At 29.1% G+C, this 26,477-nt stretch overlaps 1 protein-coding gene across 1 annotated transcript in view; it reads left to right on the top strand.

Moving 5' to 3' along the window:
• DCX-EMAP (Doublecortin-domain-containing echinoderm-microtubule-associated protein) overlaps positions 1-26,477 on the top strand; it is a 149,857-nt gene that overhangs the window by 69,940 nt on the left and 53,440 nt on the right. The window lies entirely within an intron of this gene.

Raw genomic sequence — 26,477 nt, 5'->3', positions numbered from 1 at the left:
AGGGACAAAATGGGAAGAACAAATAGTTTTTTGACTAAGTTCAAAGTTTTTGAATATGTAGTAGTACTGCATCCTTCCTGACTACCAAACAACAAAACAATCATAGCCTCCTTTAAATTCCAACCCCTATATGCAGCTGAGTAGAAAAAATTGTGGTTATGTAAATTATATGTATATGATGGTTATATTTAAGGTTTTAATTTCACTAATTAGTTTTTTTTTATATGAAGTGAATAGTTTTATTATTTTATAGAGTTTAGCGAAAATCTCTGCCTATAATTTTCTGATAAAGACCTGAAAATCAGGTCGAAACATCGGTACAAATAAATAATTTGTTAGTTATTTGTGTTTTGTCTGCTGACCGCACCCATCTTCTCCTATTATAATAATAATTAATATTCTCATTTTCAAAATAACTAAATAATGATTAACTTGTATCGCCCGTTTTTTCTTTACAATGAATTTTTATGCCTATAAATATTCCTTCTTTTTAAATTTTATTTTTATAATTTATGACTGTTTAATATTAACCAATTAATTTTTTGTGTTGATAATTATTTAGTTATGGAATAAATATTTGCCGCTTATGGAAACTTTTTTGTGAAAACATAATGCTACTTTTTCTATATTATTTTCTGTTGTGGTTGTAAAATTTTTAAAGAACTTTAAAATGCACCATAGTAATCAAAAGGGCCTGTGTTTAAAAGGAAAAAATAAATAATTGGTTTCATCTGTTTTTTCTCTTTTACTTATACCCACTTATTTGATTAATACAAATTAATAATAAGTGTATGTAGATTTTTTTACTAACTGCATGTAGATTTAGAATATAGGTGTTCTAGTAATTTAGATATCCCCTGAGATCAGCTAATTAGAAAATGGTGGTTATGTAAATCATTTGTATTTGATGGTTACATTTAATGTTTTAATTTCACTAGTTAATTTTGTTTTATAAAAAGTGTATAGTTTTATTATTATTGACCAGAGCTCAGATTATTTTCTTTATTTTGTATGTTACATATTTTATGTTCATTTTAGTTTCCTCAAATAAAGTGTCCTTGTCGAGTTGAAGTAAATTGCCTTTTTTTATTTCATAACAGATATAGAAACCAAAGGGAATAAACTCTAGTAAAATGTACTGATTGAAGATATGAGTGTGTGGTGATATTTACAAAAAACAGATTTTTCTTTCAAGAATATTTTAAATAATTCTTGCTTTATTTTTCTAAACTTTAAATTATAGTAGTTTTCAAAAGTCAATAATATAGTTATTCAGTCTAAAATAGGAATAAATATTATAATTTGTTTCACCTTTAATTCACTCATTTCTTCAATTTTATAAACCTTTAGCATAATAAGCAAATTACTGATAGCACTAATTTTTTTTAAAATTATAACAAAAAATTTAATTTATGAGTTAAGACCCAAATATGCATTTCATTGTTTGTATTTAACATTGGTTGAAGTGGATTCAAACTTCCATATAAAAATCTATACCTGTATAGATACTGAGTAATTATAATTTGATTTTCTCGTTTTTAAAGTAATGTGGTATTCCATTTACTGGTATCTTGTCCCGAAATAACTCAATAAAAATTGAATCATTAATGTTTTGATTTAAAAATTTTCGGATAATAAATAAATAATATATTTTAATTTGGTTCTTATTTTATTTATTGATGTTTTGATTGGTCTTCCATTTAGTCTATATGGTTCAGAAAACAAAGCAAAAAATATAAATAAATAAATAAAATAAACGCAAAGAGTTGAGAAGTTTTATTTTTTTGACATTAAAAATCTAAGTTTGCTATCTCCGCAAATGATTGAAAGTTTATTTTATTTATGACAACCCCTGTTAATTTTTTATTCCACACTCATTATTCTGGAAACTATCAGCCGTCCGAAAAACATTACTCACACCTTTTCTAAAATAGAGTAATGTTGCAAAAATTCAAGCTCTTGGAACTCTTTACATTTAATATTACCTGAGTTATAGTTTCTTCAAAAACATAAATTATTTTGAAAAAAAAATATCAGTTTGTGATTTTATTTTGGAATGATATATTCCATGATAATATACATTCCCACAAATAATCATAATACTTTAAAGTGAATTAAACTACCTTCTTTTTGAGCTCTAATAGATCTGTACTCTATTATTTACATAGTGGGTTTAGTGACAGTATTACATTTTATATTACGCACATATTTAGTATATTGACAGTGCATCATATTAACTTATATGTACATAATAAAATAGTTAAAAATACTCATATCTACAATTTATACTTTAAAATTAGTGATTTTTTTTTCACATACATTAAAAGAAAATATATAATTACATGCAGTCAGTATTTAATTTTAAAAAATTAGTAATTTACATAAATGAATAGTGTTAAACAATTGTAAATTATAATAATAAAACATAAAATGAAGGAATATTTGTAGACATTAAAATTCATAGTAAAGAAAAATGGGTGATACAGATTATCCATTATTTAGTTGTTTTTCTTTATTATTTTGAAAATTATAACATTAATTGTTTTGTAAATGAATTCGTAAATGCAAAAATTAAACTAAAGAAATTAATCTTAAGAAATACAAAACAAAATTTATTAGAGAATGCAAAATAAATAAATTAGGTTAGTTTTAAAATAGGTTCTAAATATACTCATGGTTCTAATCTTGACCCTAAAGTTCTAAATAAACTGTTGCTCTAGTTTGTGCTCTCATTAACGCTTATGAAAAAGAATGCTCTTAAGATTATGTACTGAATAAAAAAAATACATAGCAAAATATTGTTAACATACTAGTATGTTACGTTTTTACAAAATACAATGGAAAGTTAAAGAATGTTTACTGATGATTCCTTTGTTGCTGGCAAAATTTAGACATTCTTCTTACTCATCAATATGTATGTTGAGAATTTTACATTTTTCACCTTACATGTATCTTTATATTACTTCCACCATAGTTAACATGGAAACGAATTTCTGCCATTCCTAAAATTTCTATTTAATTAAGCAAATTAATTTAATAAAAGAATAAATTAGGTCTTTTTTGTGTGTTATTTATCTATAAATAAATTTTTCATTCTAGAAAAAAAAAATTAAATTCTAGGTTGAATAAGTAACTTAAATTAATAGTTTGGTTAAAAAGCATGCCACAGTACGTATATTACGAATAAAATAATTATATTAATGAAAATTCGCAGAGCTAGTCAAGATTTGACCTGGGAATAATTGAATGTGGAAATATAACAGAAAAAACTTCAGAATGCAATCCAAATTGTTTGTAGAATTTGATATCCTTCTTTGATCAAAATTTTTTTACAGGTATGTAAAAAAAAAATAGTGTTTTTATTCAGGTTAATGTTAAACATAAACCATAAATAATTTATTAAAGTTTGACAACTGTTCTAAAATTGAGAAATACAAATCATTTTGCTTGCTTCGCAGTATATAATTAATATTATCAATAATATACTATATATATCATATGATATGTATTTATGTATTAAACAAATGTAATAATAAAGGAGGTTACGAAAAAAAGGGGGTCTTCTTGGGGCGGGTTCGGCCAGGAAAGATGGCCTTTTTTCGTGTTATGATCTCCTTTTGTGAGATTGTGACATGTCGTACATCGACCAGCCTACTCGCTATAATTGTCGGTTTGAAAAGTCAGATAAGTAAGGCTACAATGGAGGGCGGGAGCGGAGGGTTTCACGCCGTTTTCCAATTTCAGGCGCTTTTTTAATATTACTGGATTTAACTAACGAAGGGCACTAAATATTTATGCTTGTATGTATGTATATATAAATGTTTAATAAATTAAATTAGAAGGTAAGAAAGAAAAAACTTTGTGTTTTCCTTTCAGTCATCCTTTTCGTACTAAATAAACTGTAATTTGGTATATAGGGTTATTTTCTAGATGTCATTCTACCAAATCTTTTGAACTTAATTGGACTTTAATAACTTAACATTGGACTTTATGAAAGGAGATATTTATGTATTGTTAGTGTTTCGAATCCTAGATTGTTGGAACTTATTAAGTTCAAAGAAAACGAGAACGAGCCACAACCTGAAACTTTGTAACCTTTCCCTAATTTTAAGGTTGTTATTAACAGCTGCATTAACAAATGAAGCGTGCAAGGTCTAGAGTACAGAACATAGGACAGACACCGATGATTTTGATCGACCCCATTTCGTAACAAGAAATTGGGTCAAAAGTTGTTCTAAAATTCAAGAAAGAAAACTAGGTCGGATGCATACTTGATGACCCAGCGCCATGTTGTTGTTAAACGCCTCCTCAGTCTGTTTATTTCCATATTCGTTCCCTTTTATAATTGCCCCCTCATCACGCCAGCGAGTTATATCAATTTAGCTCACAACAGCAGACATGTTATGCCATATTGTGATGGTTTCCGATATTGAATTTAATTTGTAAGGCCTAGTATCTTATTTTGGACGAAATCCTTAAGGTTCTGAAATATCTTATTTAATTAATACCAGATCGGATTGGTGGGCGTTAAATGGTTAGTGTAAGAGGTACATTTTTTTCTTTTTTTAATGATTGATAAGGGGGGTATAGTCTATATATAACTGTATTCAATGTTATAAATAAAAAAAAAAAATTCTTATTAAAAGATGAAAGTAAAGTTAGTAACGAAAACAATGATATTTATGGACTTAATGAAATAAATAATTGACTTCTAATGGGAAAAAAAGAAAGTGAATTTAAGAAAATTATGAGAAAAAAATATTAAGATAAAATAAAATTTTAGAGTGACAGTAACAGTATCACTTATCTATTATTATTGTTAAAACGAGGTTTTCAGTCCCACATTGAGGTGATGCTTAGTGTATCCAGGATTTGTTGTGATACGCGTAAATAAATTAGTTTGGGTGGTTCAGTGAGACCTCGATTTACCTCCTGTTTCTCTAAACAGGAGAAATGAACCAGACTATAGGTCCTAAAAAAAGTATTACAATATGGTAGAAATTTGTTAATACAGCTTATGGATTACATTTCTCGGTTTGACAATATTAAAGCATGTGCTTTCAGTCAGATACCGCCTGATGTTATTTTTAAGTAGAGCTATTGGAACCAGCACACACCAACCTAACTTTTTTTTCTCCAATTGTTATTTCAATTTGGGGTAAACGTGTTATTTGCTATACACATACCACGATTGGAAATTTCAACTCCAAAATCCAGTTTCACAAGTACTTTCCACAGTGTTAATTGACGACATTGAAAAAAAAAATGAAATAATGTCGATATTATAATTCAGAAACCCAATCACATTAATATAGATACAGGATTAATTTTTAATTTAAGTTTTAAAAACTGAGATTATTAATCTGTGTACTAAAAGAAGGAAAACGCTGGCCGTCATAATGGTTTCATATGTGACGTCATTTTTTATTAGATATTGAAAAAACAACACTCATTTAGAGATTCACACTTTTGAGCTGTTTTTAAATTATTACGTATTTTTCTGACGTCATTTTTTATTGGATATTAAAAAAACAACACTCATTTAGAGATTCACACTTTTGAGTTGTTTTTAAATTATTACGTATTTTTCTGTTTACCTTTTTTTTTTTTTTTTTTTTTTTTTTAAACAACCATGAAATTTCCAACTAACCCGAATTTCTGTTCGGCAGAGCAAAAAAAAAAATATAACAAAAATAGAGCTGTCGTTTATACTATTGAATTTCACTAATTATGATAATAAATTTGATTGAGCTACTGGGAAGATAGATCAGAAGCTTTTGAAAATTCTTCTAAAGGAGGAGTTGATGCTTTGAATAGACATTTTTCACTTGTTATTGCAAAAGAAAACATTATTTTTTGCCTAAATGGATATAAGCGCAAATAATGTCATTATATTAAGCTGGTGCATATGAAATGCCGGATTTTTAAATGAATATATAAAACTGCATATGTTTTTTCACAAGCTGTTTATTGAATCAAAATATGTTCCATTCGCTTCATACACTTTTCCCAGCGGGACTTTAAAGCATAGATGCCTGTCTAAAAAAAATTCTGATCTTTAGAATCAATAAATTCAGATATCGAATATTTCAGGCTGTCTTCATTTTTATACCGTTGAGCCTGTAAAAACAGATCCAAATGTTTAAAAAAATTAAAGTCGGTTGGGGAGAGATTCGGTGAATAGGCCGAGTGCCGTTTTGGGTCCTTCTCGCTGTTCGTTATTTTTTGTGAAAAACCACCACACTGAAATTTTTCAAACCAACGCTGCCCTTTTCAATCTTTAATAGTATTCTCTTCAAAGGCCTGGTTTATATTGCGTGAAGCTTTTCCAGCATTGTTCATATGAGTTCAAAATTCAATACAAATAACAAAAAAGGAACATTTATGATAAAATCACCTTTGTTTAAATTTGTGTGACTCTGGTGATGGACAGTACGACTATAAAAGAGGTTATGCCAAAAACAAAAGCATAACGAAAACAGAAAGCGAAATACTTGCATGTAAAAAAAATCCGACATTTCATATGCACCAACCTAATATATTATGTGGTCAGCAAATTAAGGAACCAAATGAACAGGTTATGCCTGTAAGGAATATGATTATTATTATTGGATTATTTTTAGTAAGGAATATGCGTAATTGTATTATTCGAATTAATTTTTTTTTTATTAATTTACCAGATTCATTTCCACAAAGTAAGCTGTCATTAAGACCAATCCAAAGAGTAGTAAGTTTAATAAGAAAAATAATTTTAACTTAAGTTTTCAGGCTTTTATACAATGTTTTTTTTTTTTATTCAATTCTAGCAGTAATGCTTTGCTATTGCTATATTAGAAGATGCATATTGATTTAAAGTTTGATATCAATTATATAATCGTTAATACTAGTCCGATTTATGTGAGTTTTTCTTGCTCTTTTAAACAATTTGATTATCTTTGATATTGTCATACATGTATATACTACATGAAATATAAATAATTATTAATTAATAATCCTCATTGTGCTTCAGTATTACTACTATTTTTAAAGAACTCAAAGTGACTGACCTATCGAAGTGTGGTAAAAGATTTTTTAGAAGTGAATGTTGATATTCGTTTTGAGCAACTCAAGAAACCCTTAAAAACGAATTCTCGAAAAAATCAGAAAATAAAATTATTTATCTAAAAAATTTTACCCTAAATCGGTTTACATCGGAATTCTTTTGAAAAAAAAACAGAAATAATTTCAACACTACTCAACCAATCTGCACCAATCCTGGTAATGGCTTATATACTGCACCAAAAGGCACAAACCAAAATAAATATTAAAAAAAATATTAATTCTCCAAATTGTTTATTTCTTTGAAAATTGGTATTTAGGAGTTTGAGACGACACTAAAAACGAAAATGATTTGCTTTTTTCTAAAAAAAAAAAAAAAATGTTTACCTACTTACCTAATCCTCTTTATGTATTCAAAATTTTTTGTGAATATAAGATCGTTTTATAGAATCAGTGGTATTTTTTTCTTGTCGGAAAGAGACGATTCCATTGGTATATAATAATTGTGAAAAAAACGTATAGTTTCTGAGCTACGCGCCAAGAACGATTGCTTTTATTCGTAATTTTTCTTCTACCTGAGAAATAGGGAATTTCAATATCTTTAAATCTTCCCATGCTAATAGGGAACATTTTAAAAAACAGTACGTAAATGGGTCCAGTAATTCAAGTTGATTGTGAACAAAGATTCGACCATTCCCTTTTATATATATATATATATATATATATATGTATGTATGTATGTATAGGTACTATCGTCGCCAAAATTTCTAAAACAAATTAGCTTATCTAATAAATATGAAATATTGAAATGTATATTGTATATGACCATAGGGATTTTAACCCGCTCAGTTGTTTTGAAAAAAAAACGGCTAAAAAAAGTAATTTTTTTTATTTAATGTAAAAAAAAACACAATTTAAAGCATTGTCTTGGCACAAAAACTAAAAAAATAATAAAACTTTTTTAAAAATTTCGGATATCATAATACCCTAGCTCCCTATATAAACATAGGCTAAAGCTTATAGAATGTTATTGCAGAGAATAAATTTTTTTAGTTATTTATTTTATTATCATATTATTATTTTAAAATCTGGATTATATTCGATTTTGAAAAAAATATAGCAGCATAAAATACAACGCTGTTCAAATTAACTCGAGGGTACAAGTTAAGGAGTTAATTTTACAAAATTAATACAGGAATAAATAAATAAATAAATACACAAATAAAAAATACAGGAAGATCACTATGCATTTTTCTCCTTTTGTTCCTGAGAAACCGTCAGGATATTCTATTTAAGAGTAATAATATTTGATCGCGTCAAGTGGTGGAAAATGTGTCCTTTTTTTGAGGGGTCATCTAAAGACTTGGACAATCATATTTTTAATGTAAAGATGAACATACATTTTTTTTTAACCCTACTCTTCTAGTCTATTTATGTTAGAATGTCCGTCTTATCGGGATATGCTTATTTTAGACATTTTATCCACCTATCTCTTCCCTCCCTTACTCTACACCTCGATTACGTTTTGCCTTCTCCGGGAACGTAGCTTCCTTATCGATCTTCTTTCCCAACCCTGGAAGAACCAGAACCAACCCAAGAACTAGAAGCCTCACTCGACCCTAGGTCAAGGCCCCGCGTCGAACTTGCGCCGTGGCCCAGACCTCCGCGAGCAGTCAGTCATGGAAGAAGCCTTCGTCCCCATCTCTCTCCCCGTCTTCGAGCCTCAGCCGGTGAGTACCCAGTCTTTTTCCTTGCGGGACCCCTTCATGTTAACTTGGCTGGAGTAGTTATTTATTTATATTAGTAATCTAGCATATCTATATGATCATTTAGTCTCAGCTGTGTGTTTGCTTGCAGACTACGTACAGGTAAAATTAAATTTATATTTTATATCGTTTGCTTCTATGGAGTCCTAAACATTTTAATTTTATCGCAATTTTTTTATATCCAACTTGTATAATATAAAATTTAAATAATTTCAAATACTTGTTTTTCTCAATCCATCAGTACTATTAAAATTCATTATTGCATGACAGGACATTCGTGTTTTCATCTTGTGCGATTAATCCTGATGTACGTCGAGATGAATAGATGGATTGGTGTAATAAAATAGTCAAAGTTATATATTGAATGAACGAAGCTATCTTTGATTGCTTGGTTATTTATAATATAATACAGCAGTATTTTATTAAAGAAATTTAATTAATTAAAATCGTATCAATTACGTTAAAATTTTTAAATTATTATTGGTACTTTATTCCATTTTATTCAGCACCCAAAAAAAAGTCATTATTGTGACTTAATTATTCTTTATTCTCTACTTCAGACTTTTTAAATTTTGAAATGGTGTTTGCTATATAATTCCAAAACAGCTTTAAAAAAATTGGCTTCTGGAAAAACAGCCTATTCGTGAAGATGTTCCATTTCATGATAAGCTGGGGAGTACCCTAAACCACACGCCATAATTTAGGGAAGAGCCTTTAAGGACTCTATGGATTACAGAATTCATCGTCATCATGGAATCCATGTCCCTAAACGAACGGGGACACCAAATTCTTCTCTGAGTCTTCGTAAGCAGTTCTTTTAATCCAAGGGCTAGATAGAAAAAAAACCCCATTTCAACCCAATTTTTTATTACTTTAATGAAAACTATGCATAGCAACTTGACAGAATTGATGAGTCTGCCAACTATAGTTCGAGGGACTAAAAAATGGCGGCTGTTCAAAACAGTAAAAAAAAATTATTATTCCAAGCTCTAGATCATTAAAATTACCTAAAACACTAGAGAAGCTAAGAACACTTAAAGAAGTGTAAATTTTCTGAAATACGAGCTCTGATAGAGATATTTATGTTTAATAGTTTCTGAGATAAACTCTCTTAAAAAGCAACTCATAAAAAAAAATTTCTTTTGAGTTTAAAGACTTCCAGTTTAATGAAATTTTTATTAAAATTATCACCACATGGTACAACGTTTCGAGACCACTGTCCCATAGTCATGCATTTCTTCTAGGAAATTATGTCACAATTTGTCCATCTTCACTACTCCTTAGCACAGCCATCACTCTATAATTTTATTAAAATGGCAGTCTTTAACCTCAAAAGAAAATTTTTTTTATGAATTGACTCACCAAACTAAAGAGATAATCCAGATTAAAAAGCAACATTTCATAGAAAATTCATTGAAAAATTAGTGGTTAGTGAATTTATTTTGGAATCTATATCCTAAGATATATAAGATACGTCTAAACGTACAGATGTCTATTAACATTCATATTAAATCTAATTTAATGTTGTATAAAGTAGCTTCTGACATTCATCTTTGAAGCAGTAGTAGTTTTCATGATATTTGTTGAAATAAATTGATTTTTAGTTGTTAGGATTAAATTTTATATGCAAATATAATAAAAACTACATTTACTAGGATGATAAACCATATAAACTACTTTATAGTTCATTAAACTAGTTTTAATTTGAGTCCTAATCTACATTTCTACGTCTAATTATTCCTGAGAAATAGCTTTTCATAAATCAAAAATTTTTTTTCCGAACAATTAGAAATCAAAATATTGTGAATTTAGTTTAGCAAATAGGTAGGAAATCTTAACTCCTGCGAAGATAAAAGTAATAAACTACGTTATAGATCATTAAACTATCATTGATTTGAGTGCTATAAGAAATCTCTACGTCTAATGATTCCTGAGATATACTTTTCCAAAAATAAATTCACGATCTACTGATTTTCAGGACATTTTTTATCAAAAGTTGCTATTCGTCTAATAATGTACATCTCGAGAACTATTGTACGTAAATAGCTCTTTTAAGGCTTATATTTTCGAAAACTTTTTCTTCATTAAATGGTGTTCTATTAGACTTTTTGTTCCTGGTAGTTTTAAAGTGATGGAGCTCTGAATGAAAAATTAATCTGCTTTGTAACAGCCGCCATTTTTTATTCCCCCTACCTGTACATGGCAGACTCATCAATTTTGACTAGTAACTATACATAGTTTCCATTAAAGTAATCAAATATTGGAATGAAAATAACTACTTTTTTCCTCTTCTTGGTCTCTTGGACTATTTTATGTCTACAATTAACATGTTCAATGTACAAAAGCAAATTTTTTAAATTCCGTTTTTCCTAAAACTGTTTTGGACTAAACTCCCTTGCAATAACGCAGTTAATACAGATATATACATTTTAGTATAATAATTATTGTGTAAAAATAAAAATAACCTTGGGTCCACTATAATGTAACGATAATATTTTTGCTACATTTTGCTTTTAAACATCGTGCACTCTATTTATTAAATTTTAGACAAAACTATGAACTTGATCTGAATTTGGTATATATGTATAACGCTATCGATTTATTTTAACGTGGTTCATTTTATAATCCCTATTTCATTTTTGAGATATTTGTTGACGAATATATTTACTTTTCTGTTTATTTTGCTTAATAGCTGTTTTTTAAATAAATAAATGAATCTAATTTTAATAAGAGTAAATGTTTTTTCCTTCAGAAAAACATTATTTAACAATAATATTGAACTCTGTTAAAGAAGAAGTTACAGATAATTACGAAAAAGCTAAACAACATATATATAAATATTCTTCCTTTGAATAGATAAGTTACTTTATTTCATCGTGAATTTTTTTTTCTGAAAATCTATCATCTCTAGTTGGAACTATCTTAGTACAATTAGAAGTAATCTGTGGGCATTGTTTATTTTTTATTGGTTCCATACAAGAGTGTATATATAGTATGTACCCAGACCCGTCTAAATCCAGGGAGAAAAAATCAAATGGTTAGAAATTAGTGATAAAAAAATAAAAATATTAGTGCGAATTTTTTCAAGAAGTACTTAAATTTATTCTTATTTTTTGGCACTCTAATAATATCTCTATTCCTTATTGCTTCATGTTAATAATTGTAAAAATACTAGCAACAACTTTTTTCTAAAAGAACCCAAAAATAAGAGAACTTCAAATAAAATGTATAAAAACACTTAAAAAAAGTTTCATTTTCCATTTAAGGTTCAGTTATTATTTTTTATTGGAAACTACAAAGTTAAATTTAGGAATTCGCTTCATTATAACTCGGTCTGGCGTAATGGCGACACTTTTAGAGGGGTTTGATGGCTGTTTCTGCATTACTTATGCAGTTACAAATTGAATTGGCTGAGTTTATTACAAAATTAAATTTATTAATCGAATAATATTATCTAAAGAGGAAGTGATAAATTTTATATTTATAACTTCTCTTTTGACCTATGTTAATGAGGTTATTAATCTGAAGTCAACGTCTTTCAAATGTACGACGTACATTCGAAACCAGAACTAATGCTCTAAAAACGTATAGTGTTTTACTCATTACAATCATGTACAACATACTTCAAATCATAATTTTTAATAGCCTTTCTTTTATTTTTTATTTATGGTGGATTGTCCTTTAAAAAAATAGTTATTTCATGAGAATTTCTAGTTTTGATATTAACCAAATTAATCATATAAAAACATTCCAATATATTAGAAGAGAATAACAACACTACGTAAATTGCCAATAAATAGAAATATAACGTCATAATAAATATATCTCTCTTTATATTTATAAATATATTGATTTTAAGAGAATAAAAAAATATAGAGTGACAGAGGAAGCCGGAGATTTTAATGCAGTGAAGAAGATCCTCAAATGTCGATTTTGATTAAATACTAAATTTATTTTGTATATTTACAATGAGTCTTAATGAGATTTAGGGAAAAATAACTATTATTCGTGGTAAATTACTGTACCATCTCACTCGCACTAATTAAAATGTTAATTTAATTAGCTGTATTATTGTGTATAATAGAAAAATAATGCAATACAATGTGACATTATACACCACAAAACAACTTAAAAAATAAATAAAAATTACTAATGAACAAAAATGATTTTAAATATGCTTGAATTTTCCTAAAATTATTGTATATTACTTTTAATATTCCATTACCTAAATAAAATCTATTCATTTTTTAACATCCTGTTCTTTTAGGGAAGAAGTTGAAATTTCCGTGATTGACAAACTTTCTATAATAACTTATAATAAAGATTTAATTTATTATAATGTATACTTGTAAGTCCGTTTTTTTAATGTATAAAATTTTAAGTAATAATTTCACGATTTTTTTTTTCAAATTTTTGTATGTACGTTATATTTATATAAATTACTAATCAATCAAAATATCGTCATGAAACCCGATGTTCAGCGCAGAGAAGTTAGGTTTGAGTGGGATGAATACGGCATATAATTTCATAAGATGAGATAAGATAAACCTGCAATAATTTCTCATTAGTAAACATTATTTTAAAAATATATATATTTAGTTTATTTAAGACAGAATGCAATCAATTCATTAAAAAAAAATTAATTAAACGTAAACTCTGTTAGGGCTAATATTTTAATATATTTACTCTTCTTTGAGTTTTATTAGGTATTCTAGTGTTATAAGTAGTTTTAACGACGTGGAGTTGTGAATGGAAAACTTTTTTTTGTAACTTTTTGAAAAATCTACCATTTTTTATTCCCCCAAACTATACTTGGCAGACTCATCAATTTAGACTAGTAATTATACATTATATATTTTTCATTGAAGTAATACAAAATTAGGGTAAAATAATTGACTTTTCTCTCCTCTTAGGCTCTTGGAATAACTGTACCACATAATATTAAACAATCATTTTACGCCGTGTGATTAAATTGGAAAATATACAGGAGATAATTAACAAAATAAAAATTTTGTGGGCATATCTATATAGTTTATAAAATAACAGCCCTTTCACTTATTTTTGGGCGTACTAAAATTTTCCCTCTGTATTCTAATAGATTTTAAAAATCTGAATCTAAACTAATATTGATCTCTTCTTCATGATCCCAGGATCATTCTTAATTTTTAAATTATTTCTATTTTAATTGATTTAATCATAGAATGTGTATTTTTTAATTTCATTGAAGAATTATTTATGCAATCTATGAGGTTAATTGATATGAATTTTATTTTATTTTTATAGCTCACTATTGTATACATGTAATAAAACGATAATTCGCCTTATCCAATTTAATGTTAGATTCCGTTACGTTAGACGATTTATTTAATAAGGAAGGCTGTGTCATTGTACACGCTACGTTGCATTGATCCTACGGCGAAAAAAATCTCCCTACACGCTATCCTTTGCAATGTTGAAGGCAACGTATGAGATTTAAGATTCAATTAATTTATCAAATTAAGTCATCATTCAGTTTAAATACGTTCATGTTATATTTGTTTTAAAAAATATATAAATATAAATGTAAATATGTATCTTGAACTGAATAGATAATAGGTTTGAATAGTCATTATTCTCATATATATTAACTTGAAAATACAATACAGATAGTTCTATAATTGAATCATCAAATAAGATAAATAATTGGGATATTTATGATGTGTTAAATATAAAAGGTTTTAACATGCTAGATGTTATAAGTATAGCATTGTGAGCAGTCTAGTTTAACTTCCATACTTTTGACGAGTCCATGTTAAATGCAGAGGAGGGAGCTACAGGCGTATTTTCTGGGATACTTGTTTTGCAATCTTGTAATCTTTACGAAATGATAAAATCCGGCTTAGTCACATAATCTTACCTCCACCTTACTTGTTCTTCGTTTCCTCTCCTAGTTTTTTTTTCATTACTTTATTATTATGTTTATCTTTTACTTTATTAAAGTTTAAAAAGGTCAAAAAAAAAAAAAAGACGAACTAACTTTTTAAAACAAAAGGCAAAATGGTCTGGAGTTCAGCTGGTCAGTTGCGTGACGTCATTAGTGCTATTCATGACATTGTGTTAAATGTATATTATTATTTAATGTCATAAGTATATTATTGTGAGCAGCCCTATTTAAAGTCATGTTAAATGTATACGAGCTCCTAGCGGATTTTTTGAGCAACTTTTTTTATAACCTTTCCTTCCAAAACTTCATGTTATTGTTTACTTCAAAGTTTTGATTAAAGTAATTTATTAAAACACGCCTAAAATAACTGAAAAGTATAAGTTTTGTGAAAGTTTGGCTACTGAGTACCTTGTTAATTTTTAAGAGAATCAAGATGAACTAATTGACGCCTGTCATTACATTATTATTATAATTAGTTATAATAACATCGAAAACAATACTAATACCATCAAAACACAAACTACGAGCAAGTAACCTAACAGTAAAAAACAAAATGGTGGCGAGCTCAACTGGTCTGTTGCATTACGCAATTTTTCATTTAACAGACTCTTAACCCTGTTAGATGTTATATCGTTTTGACCCTCTAAAAGAAGAAAATATTTCTCCATTTAACATGTTAATAATCTCAAGATCATGAGTACATCTACTATTGCAACATATTTTCCACCTCAGTAAAACTCCTGTTTATCTCAGGCATATACAACCACTGGATATAATGATAAAAAAAAATAAACATCCTTATAATAATAGATAATAAACACAGGTCATATTTTGGGTGAAACAGACGGCGTTTAAACACTTTTTAATTAGTGCCTTAAAGCTAAATACGTAAATTAAAAAATTATGAAATGATCAAATGTCATAAAATATCTCTAATAAAAATAATATATTGAAAAAAAATAAGGCAAACAATGTTTATATAAGTACGTGTAAATTAGTATTACAGACTTCCAATATTGTTTTGTATACTATATTATAATTATACCCCTAAGATTAACAATTTGGAACAATTTCAACAGGTTTTGTCTGCCTGCGTTAACTTATTTTTAATATAATCAAATAAAACTTTTGTAATATTTATATACATAAATTATGAATAAAAAATATATTTCTATCCAAGCTCATACTGATGTATCATAGTCAAGGAGATAGATATAGATAATAATTGGCGTTTGAATCATGGGCGTACCCCGAGGTGTGCCCAGGCAACTGCCCCCCTCCCAGAAGTGAAAAAAAATATTAATTTAATAATGATTAATTTTTTTCAAGGAAATAATTGTAATAAATAATAAACTACTTCTATAATTATATATAATTTTGGTTTCATTCGCCTTTTTCGTGTTGAAATGTCACAACTTGATTGACTATGGCTTGCTCCCTCTAGTTTTGATCCTGAGGATGCCCTTGGTTTGAATGAGGTTAAGAAGGAAGCTTTACAGATTAATATGGGTAAGGAGTTCAAAAATGGGGTAGCTCGAAAAGCAAAGGGTTTTTAAAAGAGGCAGTTCTGTAGGTAAGGATATAGAGATCGGTAGGTCGGGATCTTGTGTTTAATAGGTGAATGCATTTTGGTAGGGTGTGGAGGTCATTGATATAGGAAGGTGATACAGGGAGAGAGTCAGCTTTGCTCGGAATAGTAGTGAGAGATACCGAAAATAAATCTTATAAAACTGTTCATTGATATTTTTATTCATATTTCTTGTTCAACAGATAGCCCTCTATACACTAGGCACCCGTGGTCGAGATGAATAAGGGAGGGTACTAGAATACTAGAAGGTGAGGGGCACTTCGAGGAAATGAATCACGGGATCTTTGGGAAATGTCGCTACGTTAAGTACATTAAGTAAGTTATGTCAGTATGTTAAGTACTGATCCAATGGTGACTCCTAGATTTTTTATACATTATCCTAGTGTTTTGAAACAGGATAGGTATGTATTTATTTATATAAAATAGGTATGTAATTATTGGTATATAAGAAAATCTATTCTCCGTAAAAATTATTTAAATTATTACTTTTTCAGAAAACATTAATACTTAAGTAAAAAATTATGGTATACTAACAATATTGCTTCTACCACGATATAGTTATTAACTTCAATGCAAACTGAACACTTAAAGTTAAGAAACAATTTAGTTGTGTTCTTAGCGCGAAGGTTAACCTTCCCTGCAACAGAAACCATTTTAATAAGTGTCGTTGCCGACCAAGGCCGAACGCATTACTTTCAAGCGTCACGGAAAAGTTAGACTTATGCATATTATAAGAATTAAATATCGATAAGGCCTTCCGTATACCGCTGTATCAAGACGCCATATTAAGTATTAGTTTGATTTAGCGTCATTTTCACTTGATAGTGTGTAATAAAACAGAGAAATAAGCAGGATTATCAAGTGATCCTATAATAGTGATAAAGTCATGGAGTCACGCTATCGCAAAATGGTCTTAGTTTAAATCGTATTTTATTAGACTAATATTCGTTATAATATTACGATATAATGATACAATTGCGATATAAATTTTAATTATAAGCGACTTTATAAAGTCTGTTCATTATTTTACAGAGTTTTAGTTTTTACTTTATAATATTGATCGAAAATATTAAAGAAAAAAGATTCGAATCATATCGAGCCCACATATTTATTAAAATTATATAATAAATACTCATTGAAACACTATTCTATACTTTTGTAATGTTTCTGCCTTTTTATCAGTCATGTTCCAACACTTCGCCAGAGTTTTTGATAGGTGATAAATAGAGACGTGATTAGTGTAACATTTGCTAAGTTTCTAAATAAATATGTAAACAACTTCTACATTTGGTACCCCAAAATAGTTTAAAGAGAAATCCAGTAGAGTGAGCTGAAAAGCTTTGCAAGTCTCATCCTATACCAAATAAAGATAGGTGAGGGTGAGATATTTATGTGTGAAGAAAAAGTGATAAAGTATAGTGTTGTACAAGATTTAATTAAAAATAAGATAATTTAAAAATGTTTTGAAATTGGTTAAGAAAATTAATTAAGTAAATTTTACCAAAATGAGAATGTAAAGCTTTTAAATTCATCTTTAAAGTAAAAAAATAAATCTTTTTTGGATCGCTTTTATAAAATGTATAATGGTTTTTTTTTTTTTTTTTTTGTAGAAATATTAAGAAAAGCTATAAAATGAATATAAATACACAGCGATAAGAAAAAAATAAAAACAATTTAAAATAGTTTTTATGGGATGGTCTATTTTTATTATGTTGTTTATAAAAAATTCCCACGTATGAAATTCACTCCTTACTTGGCTGTTAATTAACATTTTCAACTCATCAGACGAAGATGGAAAATAAACTTAGACTTATAACTTCAATGATGTAGATAATAAACTTGGACATAACTTCAATGATTTTCATATAATAGATTAGATCTACTTATTACCTTATATTACATCATAGTCAAGGAGTCTGGCCCAATTAGTGTCAATAAATTAGTATATAAATATTCAGAGTTAACATTAAAATACGGGTAGCACGATTGCACAGTGGTAAGGTAAAACTCCAAGGACCTGGGTTCGAATCCGGCTGGGCTTATAATTATTTTCTGTTACACTGTAGCCGGGAGTCAACCCTGTGTGTTCTGGATTTCCCCTGAGGTCTACCCAGCCCCATAAAGTGAGTACCCTTAATTGGGGAAAAATCTGGTGGTTGAGCGTGTTCTTGGAAAAAATCTACTCCTTGTTCTAAAAACAGTACTTCGTACAAAGTACTGGACCCATGAGGGTCATAGGTCATGGGTCGTAGGGGCTCACATTATTAATATTAAAATTATTTTGATTATAATTTTTAACACAAACGTGTGAACTGAAACTAAATACTTTAATAAATCCACACATACAGGCATAAGTATACAATAAAATAACTTCTGGATTTAGTTGACCTTATATAGTTAAAATTTATAGAATTACAAAAGTAATAATAATACATATATTGTGTACTTTCCAATAATAATTATAAATAAATGAATATATTTGTTAAAGAAATTAGCGAGTTGTTCATGCATTTAAACATGTGTCTTTGGTATTTAAAAAATGTTTAGAGCTGATATTAGTTATATTTATAATTGTTACAAAACGACAAGTTTGTATTATTCGTGATGTCAAGAAAGCAAAATATGCTACTTAACTGGTCGAGGATCTTAGTCAATTTATTATTTTGGTTACTTTTAATTATATAAATATACAGATCATTCCATTAAATTTTCTGCTTATAACGAAATAGAAAACGAAAAAATCAAATTGGTCTAAAATCTCCCTATTTTTCTATCGGTTTTACGTCCCATTTAAAATAATTAATTTATTTCCATAAATAGGAACATTCTTTTTATTTGTTTCTCTTCAAAAGCTTGAACCATATTAACATACTTTATTTTGAAAATAAACACAATAAATTAAATGATTTGTGGGTGATTCCAACGGTTTATTATAAAAGCAAGGACACATTACAGATGTCGCATCGCGTGCCCAACGTACCACGGTCGTATTAATATGCATAATCACATGATATGGTTTTATATTCTTCAAAAATGTAAGGCGAAGGTCGTATTTCTTTCAATGTCTCCATGTCAATAATCATATCCATAAATCTCTGGGAATCTAATCTTCGTAGGAATTTATGATAGTAGTTTTCATATTTGCTAAAATAAATGGATTTATAGTTGTTCGGACAATAAGTTTCATTTATGAAAAACTTCATTCCATAAACCATAAGACGTACAGATGTCTGCCAACACTCAAATTAAAGCTAATTAGATTTACTATATAATATTTTATAACGTATAACTTTTTAGGAGTAGTAGTTCTAATGATACTTGACAAAATAAATTCAGAATATGTTAATTTCTAGTTTTTCGAATAAAATGTTTGATTTTTAAAACATATGTCTCTGTGTCACACAGAGTGTGTCACAGGGTGACACCCAATCTCTCCAAAAAAATACTTGTAAAAGGATGGTTCCTTAACTTTCGAACCAAAGCCCTTACTGCAGAGATATTTCTTAGGTTCACATCTCAGTTACAAAAATAATTTCATGGCTAAGTATTAGTCAGTCTAAGTCGAAATACAAGTGGGCAGATCTATGGTCCTTCGATGTTGCTTATCTTTCGGTGGCTGAAAAATTACTGAAATTACCTTTCCTATTTCCTATTCAATTAAAACAATTTTATTCTCTGTAAGTATTTTTCAATCCTTTATAATGGCCAGATTTCATGAAATATGTATGTACAAACGATTCTTGAATTAAATTTGTGGATCATTTATTTTGGGGATAAGGTACTACTTCATAACATTGTCTTATTTTTTTCGCTGATTATATTACACTTTTAAAAAAAATATATTATATAAATGGAAGAGAACTTTTTTTTTCCTTTTTTTGATTCACATATATTATTCTGTGTATCATTCATTCTAAGATTTTTCCTATATATTGGTTCGGGATTTATAACTTTTATGTACATTTTCCCCAACGTATTGTCAACTTTTCAATCCCAGAAGTGAAAAATTCAGGGTTTTGTTAAGGAATGAAATCAGAAAATTCCTTTTTTTCACCTGAGTATTCCTTTCAAAAATTTTACTTTTAAGAATGTTCCCCAAATTTCAGAACAGATAGAAATCTTTTGAAAATAAATCGGTGGGTGTGAAAGAACTTCGTGACACACCTCGCTTAGTTTTTTAGTTTTAGACTGGCTGTCGAAAACATGACTTCTGGCGTTGTGTAAACTTCTAGGCCGAGACCGAAACTTTTATACGAAAGAAATGATGTTGGGCTCAGTTGTTGAACAAGATGGTGGCTTTAGTTGGTTCAAGTTTCACACTAACTGAAGACCAGGTACTCTAGATGTCTATAGAGATTTTCATCTTAATTTAAAAAAATAAAATAAAATGATGTTTCAAATATCTTTTTTTTTGTATAAAAATTAGAAAAATTGTATTTTTGGTTTTCTTTTTTTCGGAATTCCTTCCACATCTAATCCCTACAATCCAAAATCATTCGTAAAATCCTCAATGCTCCTTACTTTGACACAAATAAAATCATACATTAGGACCTCAATGTTCCCTATGTAATCGATCTAGTCCGAACCAGATACCATTTCTTCCACTATAAACTCCCTAACCATCCAAAGCCACTAGTTTCTAACCTTGAATCCTCTTCCATTCCTGACAATTATCCGAGGGCCTAATAAGAAGATGGCCACGAGACCTGCTAGTGTAAAAACGTCATTAGAGTGCTACCAATGAGTAGTGTTCTCTACTCTCTGTATCACTCCATTATAGCTGAGATAAAATTTACTCAATGTCTTATAAGTATACAGTTGTAAATCTCAATAACGATATGAAAAAAAAGGAAAATTTTTTTTTCGGATGATGCATCACCGTTTGATGCATCAACAGCTTAAGCGATATGCACATAACTACTAGGAATGACCTAAGGAAACCTCTGGATAACGGACAAAATTATCTTTCCCGTAGGTGTCCGTTGCACAGAAATTTCGTGTACTATGCCTCTATAAACAGAATCATTACCATTTTTTTAGTTTTATTGGTAGTTACTTTGAGACTTTGTTTATAATTGATTAATCTTTTAGTTCCGATAATTAATATTTATTGCTTCAGGATTTATTGGCCCGCGATTGGCTGTGGCGTGCTTTGCGGGATCATGGCTTGAGTAGGATTGGTGATCATTGGCGTTATTGACCATTAAGGAGATTGCTTTAGGGTCTTTAATCCAACTTGATGAAGCTTAAATGCTAACCTTGGTCAATTGTGTGATTTACTACAGTTTGCCTGTTCGTGATCATCAGGTTGAGCCTGCAAAAAGGTATTTTTATAGTCTCATTAAAAGTCACGATACGGTAATCACTTAAAGTGAATCTATGCCCTCATGTACACTTACCACTTAGGCTATGATTTGAAAATAAGTTTATTTGGATTTTTCTTTTTACTTCCACAATAGTTCTACTAATCTACAGTATTCAATAGATCGGCAAATGAAAATAAAATCCTAAGGAAACAGTGAGAATATACTGATTAACCTTATATTACAAAATATAAAAAAAATATATACATTCTATACAACATAATATATAATGAAATTATAATATATTATTATATAACATATAAAAAAAACAAGAAAAAGTGGTACACTCTGCAACTAGCCACATACAAATATAAAATATAAAAACTATATCAATTATATTGGAGTTCTACTAATGGTTAGATTCTTCACTTGTCTGTATCATTTCATTGTATTATAACTCACATCACATTTACTAATTGTTTATATTTAATACAGTTGTAAATATTAACAAATATATTTTTATTTATTGCTATTTACAACTATATTTACATAAATACACATAAAGTAAATTTGATGTAAGATCAAAATGAGTGTTATAGGCTTGTAGAGAAACTACCTATTGGTAGCACTCGAATCATATTTCTACACTCTGGATGATATCTTTTCAGCTACCTTGGAGGATTTTCAGGAATAGAAGAAGCAAGGTCAGAAACTAGAGGGTTTTGATGGTTAGGGAGTTTATAATGGAAGGATTGATAACTGGCTTGGGGTAGATCGGTTACATATGGAACATTAAGGTCTTTATGAATGATTTTATTTGTAGCAAAGTAAAGAGTATTGAGGATTTTACGAAGGATTTTGGATTGTAAGGATTGGATACGAGAGGAACTCGAAGGTTTAGTGAAGCCCCAAAGTTCAACGCCGTATGTACAAATTGGCATTATAATTGTGATGTAAATCAACCTTTTGTAATGGATTGGAAGTTTCGACCGTTTGTCTAGTAAGTGCTGTAATAGTCGTAATTGACGTGCTGTTTCCTGTCTTTTCAGTCTTGTCTGAGGATTCCAGGTTAGTCATTTGTCCAGGTACGACAAAGTTACTCTTACAGGGATAAGTGCAACATTATTAAAGGATACTATAGGGCAGTCTGTAGGTTAATGAGGAATTAATAAATTAAAAAAATATATTATTATAATACAACATAATCTATTATATAAAAAAAATTGTAGTGATCACCCTGTAATATTTTATATTATATATAATCGCCGTATAAAATTTTATTTTACATATACATTGGAATAATAAAAATGAGGAGTTTAAAAATTGAGTTTTGATTTGTAATCATAATTTAACTGATAGTACAACCGTTGTATAATTTGTAAAATGGGGGAGAGTTTCGTCATTAGCCTTAGCCTCAGAGTTCGGCAAAAATTAGCTATAGTTGAAAGTTATAGCTAAAATTACCATGGATACGATATTTATTTATCAATGATTCATTCATGAATAAGGGTCGTATCCATGGCAATTTTAGCTATTTGCTTTAACTACAGCTAATTATTGTGTAGCCTCCTAGTATATAATAATAATAATATATGAATATAATATAGTATTAAGTAAAATATAAAACCATTCATTTTTGTTTATCTGTATTCATTTCGCAATGATGAGAAGATAGTTGGTCGTGGATAGTATATATGAGATGGTTGGAAGTGCAGCCAGAGAATAACATAAATAAGTTAAAAACTTATTCGTTAGTGCCAACGTAAATGAATCAGCCAGAATTTCTAGCGCTCATCAGGCATAAAAACAAAAAAAAAAGATAACAACCAATGAATATAGGATACATAGAATAAGTAAAGTAAATAATTGTACAGAATGAAAATGAAGTAATGAAAAAAGCAGGAAATAAAAAGTATATATATAGGTAATTAAATAAGTAAAATAACATAATTAGTGAAATAAAAATATAAAGTTATATAAGGAAAAGAAACAACAGAATATTTTATTTTACTAATAATTATTTCAAATTATAGTTATGAAAAAAAAATATATATGTAACTAATGAAATATTACAATAAAGAAACAAAATATAAAGTTAAATAAGAAAAAATTAATTTTTAAAAAGAAAAAAAAGAAAGAATTAATTGGAAAATATGACAATAATAATATATACTGTGAACAAAACTAGTAACGTGGGTAAGCAAGGATAAGAAAAGAATAGAGAAGGAGAGAGGGGTAAAAGAAAAATAAGAAAAAATAAAATAATACATAAGACCCAACTGGCTTGGAAGACGTCGCATATCCAAGTGATGTCAGCGGCGCGGGCGGTAAGATTATGAAACTACCAGAAGATGAAGAATACGTTACAAGTTACTTGGAAGGGAAAAATAAGAATTTTAAAACTATTTAAAAGAAAATGTATAAAAGGGTGATGACAAATGATTTAAAAATATTAAAGAACATAAACTATAGGAAAAAATAAATATTTTTACTTTTTTAATAAATTAACTATTTGGGAATGTGTTAATTAAATTATATTATATTAAATTCGATACCTATTTTTTTCCCGACTTTCGTCAACTTTGATCCGTTCAACCATCACAAAAAAAAAAAATAAATAAACTAGACAAAACTGAATATTTATGTAGATATGCTCCTTAAACAATTTACTGATTCGATTCGACTTCTTTCGATTAAGAACATACGATCGAGATATTTCGTTCGTGCAGGTCGCATGTTGATATTCCGAGACCTTGTGTGTGGCCGTGACTAATCATAAAAAGATTAAATCTGAACGTAACCTTAACACTTGGTGTCGAGTCACTCACAAAGTCATTCGTGGCACAAGACTCTCATTATGGCTCAGTAATTATTTTAAGTTGACTTATTTTTGTAAGCTTCTTTGTAATTACTATTTTCTCTTATCTATATTTGTACCTTAATGCAGGTTTATCTTTTACCCGTTATGAATATATTAGCATAATTCGAGATAAGTATAAATATCAGACGAAATTTAAGCAATCGGTGACTTGTTATTTACTTAGTACCCACACTTAACCCGCTGATGAAGAAAGAGGAATTTTATAAAGGCTGGGTGTGGCTCAGAAATTCAATTTATAAATATACGACTGATATAATAGAGATACATTTTCAGGATTCGAATTCGAGTAAACTATGTATTATTACTACCCACTGAGATACTTCATGCCATTTGCTCGAGCATTACCGTTGTAGGGAGGTTCTATTTTTAGTGCTTATTATTATTACATAATAATATATTTTTATTTATTCTGGGACGAGTCCCTTTAGAATAATACATAATAATCAATAGATGAGGGCTGAGGAGCCTCAGAGATACTTAAACAAAAAATACAAAGAAATATAAACAGTCATTATAAAAATAATTTTAGGTTACTTTCTTACTTTTATCAGTTGAACAATAAAAAAAAAAATGAATAAATAAAAAGGAGAAAAGAAAACGATGTAAAAATAATTAAGAATGATGTAATAGTTAACATACATATTTACAATTATATTAATTTACAATTTTATGGGGTCGGAATGGATAAGAAATGATTGAACAGGCGGGATTTAAAGGTGAGGAGGGTATTGGAGCGACGGATGTTGGAAGGGATGAAGTTCCATAAGGATGAGGCTCGGATAATGAACGATCTATCGAAAGCAGCGGTTCGGTGGGCCCTTGTGTATAAATCTGAAGACCGTGAAAGGGTACTACGGGAACGTATGGAGGATTTGAATTAAAAGGAGCTCGTAGATGTATGAAGGACGGCGGGATTGGATGACTTGGAAGATGAAGGATGCCAGAAAATACTTACGACGGTAGGAAAGATAAAGCCACTTCAACTCTGCATAAATACGGGAAACAGAGGCGTCCCTAGGAATCCCGAAGATGAATCGTACACAGCAATTTATTAAACGTTTTAATTTCGCCTCGAGATCCCCAGAGACTCCCCCATGTAGAACAATAGTCAAAATGAAATATATAGTTTTATATTAAAAAATATGGTCTACTGTGGTTGACAAGTTTGTTTTTTTTGATCCATCTAAAACAGAAAATAGACATGAATAAATAAAATGTATTATGTGAAGAGAACATAATTCAAATTGAATACTACTTTTTTGTACCGTGGGTGGTATTTGAAGGTCTGAGTGAAATACTTATTTTTGTATTGAGATGCTCGTTCTATTGGAACTCTTACCATAATATCTGAAAGGTAAGAGACCTTCCCGAAATGGTTAGATGTGAACAAATAAAAATAAAAGCGAAAATAGTAATAATAAAAGAAGAGGCTAGTAAGATATGGAAGTGGAGGGAGAGAGGGAAGAAAGGACTTAAGGGTAATATTAATAAGGTTGTTGGGGCCCTTCCTTCCCTACCACCTCGCAGGAAGTGGGGATGGTGTGAGTGAACGGAATAAAGGATTGAAGGAAGCGGGGAGGTTGGGTTAACAAGGTTTTTGTAGCCAATGCTCCATACTAACCATCTATACTCTACATCAAGTTCTTATTATCCCATTTGTATCAGGCCTTATTAAATCCAAATTCGCCATATTCTATGAAAAACTCTCTCATTATCCTAATCATCCATCCCCTACCCAGAATTACCCATCCCTACATTCCTCTCCGAAGGTTGAAACGCCATTGGCCCAGAAATCAATTGTAAATAATTATATTGGATTCTCCACTCTAGTCCTAAGCGTCTATGGCTAGCGCCCTCACTAATCCTCCACTGGCTTTTAATACCAGTGATGCGGTTGAGAGTGAGAAGCGCCGGGATCTCCAAAGTCCTACTCTTTCCTACATAATTAAGGGGAAGAGCTCGGAGTTCCCTACGCTGA

Source organism: Halyomorpha halys, unplaced genomic scaffold (genome assembly GCF_000696795.3).
Source record: "Halyomorpha halys isolate HHAL.00 unplaced genomic scaffold, Hhal_1.1 Scaffold1355.1, whole genome shotgun sequence".
In the NCBI taxonomy this organism is placed as follows: Eukaryota; Metazoa; Arthropoda; class Insecta; order Hemiptera; family Pentatomidae; genus Halyomorpha; species Halyomorpha halys.
The sequence above is the reverse complement of the archived record's forward strand: the minus strand, read 5'-3'. Positions and strand labels throughout refer to the sequence as shown.